General features: G+C 37.5%; 1 pseudogene; it reads right to left on the bottom strand.

Moving 5' to 3' along the window:
* Positions 1 to 250: 250 nt before the first annotated feature.
* LOC112820811 (very long chain fatty acid elongase 6 pseudogene) lies at positions 251 to 1,115 on the bottom strand (annotated as a pseudogene).
* Positions 1,116 to 6,834: the final 5,719 nt, after the last annotated feature.

The following is a 6,834-nucleotide window of genomic DNA, read 5'->3' as shown; positions in this document are numbered from 1 at the left end:
AGGAGGGAATGGGGTTTCCAGCAGCAGTCCTTTGAGATGGAGGTGCACTCAGTGAGTCCTCACCCAAAAAGGATCATAAACTTACTGGGTTGAGTCAACCTTATTATCCCTAAGCTGCCTTGGGTTTTGTGTTTGCTCATGTATTTTGTATAGTTTTAGCTGCACCATATGTGATTCCTTGTGCCATTTTCTTTTTGTCTGTTGTTTTTCTTGATGACCCTGAGCTATGGCTTCCTCCTCAGTTCCAACACTATTCAGCCTTCGTTGGTTTCCTCATCTTGCCGATGTAGGCCTCAAAGAAGAAGTGGCAGAAGAGCACAAGGTAGCTGAGGTACATGAGTGAGGACCAGAAGATATTCTGAAAGCGAGAGTGGCACTGGTCATGCTGCATCCAGTAGAAGACCAGGTAGTTAATGACACAGCCCATCAGCATCTGAGTGATCTGGGACAAGGTGATGAACGTGGCAAACTTCCGTGAAACTCGGAAACCTGCCGCTCGCAAGGCATAGTAAGAGTATATGACGGCGTGCACGCTATAGTTCATGGTCATGAACCAACCCCCCCCCCCCGCCACCATGTCCTTGTAGGAGTACCACGAGTACAGCAGCATGGTGATGTGGTGGTACCAGTGCAGGAAGATCAGCTTTTGCTTCCTCAGGATGATGAATATTGTATCTCCTAGTTCGGGTGCTTTGCTTAGCACAAACGCATAAGCCCAGAATTTGCTCACAGGTCCATTGTAAAAACTCTGGTCACAAACTGACTGCTTCAGGCCTTTGGTCATCAAAATGTGCACCATATATGCACCAGTTCGAAGAGCACCGAATATACTGAAGACTGCAAGGGTCAGAGACCAGAGCACTAAGGGTTTTCTCAGTTCAAACTTTGCCCGTTTGTTCATCAGGTGCTGACCACCAAAGATAAAGGCAGCATACAGAGCAGAAAACAGGAAAGATTTCTTCCAGTTTTCCTGCATCCACTGGATGGCTTCATTCTCATTGAACTGCTTTTCGAATTCATAGTCTTGTAAAGTCAACACTGACATGTTCATTGGGGCTGATCTTCGGAGTCGCTACGTGTTCTCTGTGCCACGGCTCCCAGGTCCTCGCTCCGGCGCTCTCTGTGCCTACAACTCTTAAAAAAAAAACAAAAAAAAAAAACACAACTCTATCCTTTGCAACGTCATCCTAATAAAAACATGCAAATGAAACAGTACCTCTAGAGATGTTGTTTGATTAAGCATAAGAATTTATATTCTCAAAAAGCAAAGAACTTTATAATAGAAACTTGCTTCATATTTGTATATCTAAAGGGTATACAAATTCTCTTTATTGGAATAACTTATGCAGGTGTTTAGATCTTTCAAATTCAGACTCAGAATCCATGTATATGATCCTTTTCTGATTTAATGATATATCCTGATTATGTTTTCAGATGTACTTTGGAGATAACACAAATTCAATAAACATTTGAAAAATTTAATCTATAATGAAGTTTTCTTACTTGTATTCTCTCTTGTTAAAGATAAAATTTGATGAGACCCATCATGACCCATCAACAAGTATTTTTGAAGTTGTAAAGTACAGATTTTAATTACTATGAGGATTAAACAAGTGAAAAAAAAATGGTCCCTAATCTCAAGGACATTTCAGTACTGTTGGGGTCAGGGTGGGGGGTCCATAAAGAACTGGAATATATGGTAGAATGACATAAGGACCAGATATAAATCTAGGTAAAGGGTAACCATTAATTTTGAATGGCAGATCGGCCTTGGGCAATTTCTAATCCTTACCAGCACACTTCGAGGTAGATATTATTAACCCCATTTTTCATGAAAATGAGCTAAAACTTAGAGAGGTTAGGGAACAGGCTGAAGCTCCCACAGTTAGAAAACCAGTATTTTTTTTTAAGATTTTTTATTTATTTATTTGAGAGAGAGAGAGAGTGAGAGAGAGCGAGCACAAGCTGGGTGAGAGGCAGAGGGAGAGAGAGAAACAGGCTCCCTGCCCCGCCCCAATGCAAGGCTCTATCCAGGGCTCCAGATGACCTGAGCCTAAGGCAGATGCTTAACTGACTGAGCCACCCAGGCGCCCCTAAAGAGCCAGTATTATGTCGGGTGTTTCTCGTTGCCATGCCTCCATCCACGGGAGCATATAGAAAGAAAGAATTTATTCTCATTGTCTTTGGACAACAGACAGCATTTAAAATACAGAAATAACCTAGAGTAAGGAAAAGTGGAATGAAAAACCATTCTGGGAAAACTCCATGAACAGAGACAGAGAGATGTGACAATAGAAGGTACATTTTCTTAATGTTCTTGATGTTCTGATTTGTTTTCTATTTCAGTCCAAACTCTAGGCAAATCACAAAAACTCTCAAGGACTTCTTAAGAGAATCTCAGGGAAAAAGAATATTCTATAAGACTATTAGGCACAAAAAATAAAGCAGGGCAAAAGATTCCTGAAACCTTCATATCCCCCAAATTAATGGCTTTCTGTGCTTTGCATAGAAGAATCAAACATATGTGTATCAATTGGCTCAGATTGCTCCTAGAAAGCAAAAGTTGGGTCCAAGTAATCCTTTCAGCTCCCATAGACTTGTGTGCAAAGTAGATCCTTAAGAGACAAATGTTCAATCAATTATCAAATCAAAAGAACAGGAGTTTTTTTACTATTTAAGACCTTGCATCTCTGTCTGAAAAAAATATTTGAGGGAAAGTTAGCATTTTGGAAGCCTTCATATCACAAAATTTTGACCTTTGTCTATGTATTTTTTTTTCCTGTTTATAGTCTTGAACTAACCATAATCTGCTTCCTTAATATCCACCATTGACATGCTGAGTGTCACGGAAAGAGATGATGTGACAGTACGTTATTAATTCTGACATGTTTTTATCTTGCTCCCCCCACATAGTTCTGTGCCTGACATCATATTTGTGTGTAATAAATACTTGCTTATTGAGAGAGAAAGACCGGAGAAACAAAAATTCAGGGACAGACGAAAAGAAAGACTTGAGTTTTCAAAAAAAAGTTTCTAAAGCAAATATCTTTTTTTTTTCAAATTCTAGAAATACAAAAGAAAACGAGCAAATGAACAAGCAAACAAGAAATAATTCTAATGCTTTGCAGTCTCAGGTTTATTCTGAGTGTTCTCTGTCACATTTAGCAAATCTCCTCATCCTCTCTTCTCTGCATCTGATACCCACCTACTTCAGCCATCTTCCAATTCTTCCTTTGCACTCATGCTTAAAACACAACCATGAATAACTTATAGGTATTTTATGGAATTATTTATGGAGTTTTCAGAAGGTGATTCTATCCTATTAACTTCTGCAGTGAAAAAAATTGAGAGTTTGTAGTCTCTTTTTAAAAGGCAAACACTTCAGCAAGGAAAAGACTCATCAATTCCCTTCCTGTCATTTGCCAGGAAAAAATTTTTTGAATAATTTAGTGCCAAAGTTTCCTATCAGTAAATCAACATTCAGCATAAATAAATGGTTTCTTATAGCTAGAGTTGCCTTTCTCATTAGAAATAGGTAACCAAGGTCTTTAAAACTTGGTGGTAAATGAGCATTGTCCCAGGTATTTAACTTCTTAAGCAAAGTGTCTTCTGGTTCTGCTTGGGCACGCTGCTTTAGATTTGAACACGGGCAGAGGGAGAGAAGTATTGTTAGAAATTAAGTGACCCCAGAGATCTCAGCCAATATCCACAATGAGGATTTACGATAGCCAGGATATAGGCAGGGCTTGGAGATGCCAGATACTGGGTCAATATGTTAATTCAGGCATTATCCACTCTGTGGCAGAATATGTCATATTCTCTCTACTGTGCATACTGTGGGCACTTATTAAAGATGAAGGGATGGAAGGTTGAGTGGATGCATGTTTTGGATGATAGATTTTTCTTCAGAAAAATCACCATCATGACAGTTCTACATAGATTTAGCAATGATTAACACAATTTACAAGTTATTTCAGGCTTTATTTAATACTTTATAATGATGCTATATATATATATATACACACACATATATATATATATATATATATTTTTTTTTTTTTTAAGACAATGTTCCTGGGGCCCTCCACAGAATGTGACCTATTCACACAATCGGCTGAAGCTAGCAGAAGCTCCAGGAAACTTTGTAATGAAATCAACTAACTCATCAACTAAAGTCTAAAAGGAGAATAAACGCACCAACTTAAGTTCAGTTCCATAGGCAACTGGAATTCTTATTTAAAATCATTCCTTAATAATGTATTTTATTTTATAAATGATTCATAAAAGTGTTTGCATTGCAATAAATTCACACATACTCATAAAGACAGGTAAATTAATACCCCTACCTCCCACCTCCCACTACATTTACTTCTCAAATCCCTTGCTTCTCAGATGCAAACACCATTCTGGTTTGCTGTGTATCCCTCCAGAATTTTATGCATTTTCATACATATTTATGAATATTTAGAAATTTATAAGTGTTTGAATTTTTCTCATCCTCCTTCTTCATATAATGTGTATTAACTACACTTTTCTGCCTTGTGTTTTTGTTTTATATTGAAATATGTCTTGGAAATCATGTCAGTATGCATGGACCTCACACATCCTTATCACCGAGGCCTGTTTTAATAATAGTGTAGCTATATTATAAGTCATTAGTTTACCTCTTTATTCTTTTATGGAAGAGAGGGTTGAAAAAATTCCATTTCTTAGTTCATAGTTTATTATTATCACTGGTTTTTGCAGGACCCTTTCTTGTTGGATTTGACTTATCTACCTTCCATCCTGATTTCTGGGAAGATACTGGGCTAGTGTTGCTGGACGTTTCTTGTCATGGGCTAGGAAATGATCTTTCCAGGACGTTTAGTAGTGAGGATATTGCACAAATAAATCAATGTCCCATGACCTTTCTCTCTATTTTTGGTACCCAACATTCTGCGCTAAGTTGTCATTTTCCTATACCTGGACAGAATTATCTTCTTATTCCCCAAGTATTTCTCAGAGTTTCTACATAAATTTCTCAGTGATATTCTCAACCTTTTCTCTCTCCAGTTATCCCCCTGGCTGGCTTTGTGAGAGTTAACATCACATATTTGTTATCTATCCTCTCTTACTCTCCTATTTTAATTCCACTCAATGCAAATTAATCTATTAGCTGATTTCTTACTATTTGCCTTAAAGGCTCTATTGAATAAAAATCCTTAAACATGCATTCCGTGAACATGTTCACATATTCAACAATAACAGTAATAATAATAATAGTAATAATAATAGATATCATAGTAGCAACTAACATTTACTAAGTAGTTAACACTATGCCTGGTACATTTATAAGTTTTTAAAAACATGTGTATTGACTCACTTCGCCCTTTCAACCACTCAATAAAGTAGATATCGTCATAATCCTTATTATTATATTCTTCATTATAGACCAATAAACTGACCATGAAGAGGCAAAATAAATTGTCCAAAGCCATATTGAAAATATGTCGTCATAGTAACTTATCTGGATTGAACAATCCAAGCCCAGACAGTTCAGTTCCAAAGACTGTGCTTTGACTCCTACTCTGTATTGTACCTGATCCAAAGGGTCTACACAGTCTAAATTTTAGCAGTTAATGTCAAATTGCCCTTAAAATGGCTCTCTATAAATTTAACTCCCAGTGAAACCTAAAAACAATGGTACTTTTGGTCTTTTGTTTTTGTCTATCTTATCAGAAAAAAAACTTAAGATTTGTAGGTGTATTCTGCTGGCAAGTCTTTAGGTATACAAATACATTGAATTCTTCAGAGCATTAACCTGAATATTGAATGTTGGTTTTAAAAGAGAATGGAGATTGTACTCTAGCCTCTTATTTTATAAATGAGAAACCTGAGTCTGAGAGTTTATATGACTTCCATAAATTCCCACAGAGAGTTGGTTGCAAGGTTTGGGTGGAGCTCAGATGTCCTGTCTCTTTTTTTTATGCCGTTTCTGTGAATCCTCACGGCCTTCTCTAACAATCTCCCTTGGTAATCGTACTTACTTATAGGATTCCACGTTGAGTACCACATGGCTGTACCAAGATACTTACTGGGCTTCCAATGCTTTATTAAAGCACAAAGAAGACGTGTGGAAGGCAGGAACTAGGGTAATAGTCCTGTTTTCTAACTTTTGGTACTATCTTCAGGAAGAATAAAACACCAAGAGAAGGGAAAATGAAGGGCAATCTACCCATAGAATCAGCCCATGTGATTCTGGCTGCCCACTAAACATGTTTACTTTAGCCTTTGTTTATACTACAGGCTTCCTGGTTACAAAACCTGCCATAGATTCTCCACAACACTAGAGAAGCATAGAGAAGACTCGAGAATTGTGGAACCGGAATGGATCTCAGAATCCATTTAGCGTTAACTCCATCTGACAGATGAGTTATTGAGGTCTAGTGATGCCAAAAGTCTTGTCAAAAGTAACACTGCCAGTTAGTATCAGACCAGAGTTTGAATTTAAGTTTTCGAAGTATAAATTTCCATCTAAGAATTAATCAATTAAGAATAAGCCAATGCTTATTAAGTTATTATTAAATGCCAAATATAGACCTAGGCATTGAAGATTTGATAGCGAGACAGATATTGTCATGGTCTCCACAGAATTTACTGGCCAGTGTGATGAGTATTAAGTTATTATTAAATGCCAAATATGGACCTAGGCATTGAAGATTTGATAGCAAGACAGATATTGTCACGGTCTCCACAGAATTCACTGGCCAGTGTGATGAGAGAACGTGGAAAATGACTTTGGTGTTTACTTCCACATGATGGGAGTTCCACTGGGGTAGAGCTTCTGGGCTCCAT

The sequence above is a fragment of the Callorhinus ursinus genome, unplaced genomic scaffold, assembly GCF_003265705.2.
Source record: "Callorhinus ursinus isolate GAN/ISIS: 27379988/994484 unplaced genomic scaffold, GSC_fseal_2.0 scaffold1, whole genome shotgun sequence".
Classification (NCBI taxonomy): Eukaryota; Metazoa; Chordata; class Mammalia; order Carnivora; family Otariidae; genus Callorhinus; species Callorhinus ursinus.
Note: the sequence above shows the minus strand (reverse complement) of the source record. Positions and strands in the feature narration are given on the sequence as shown.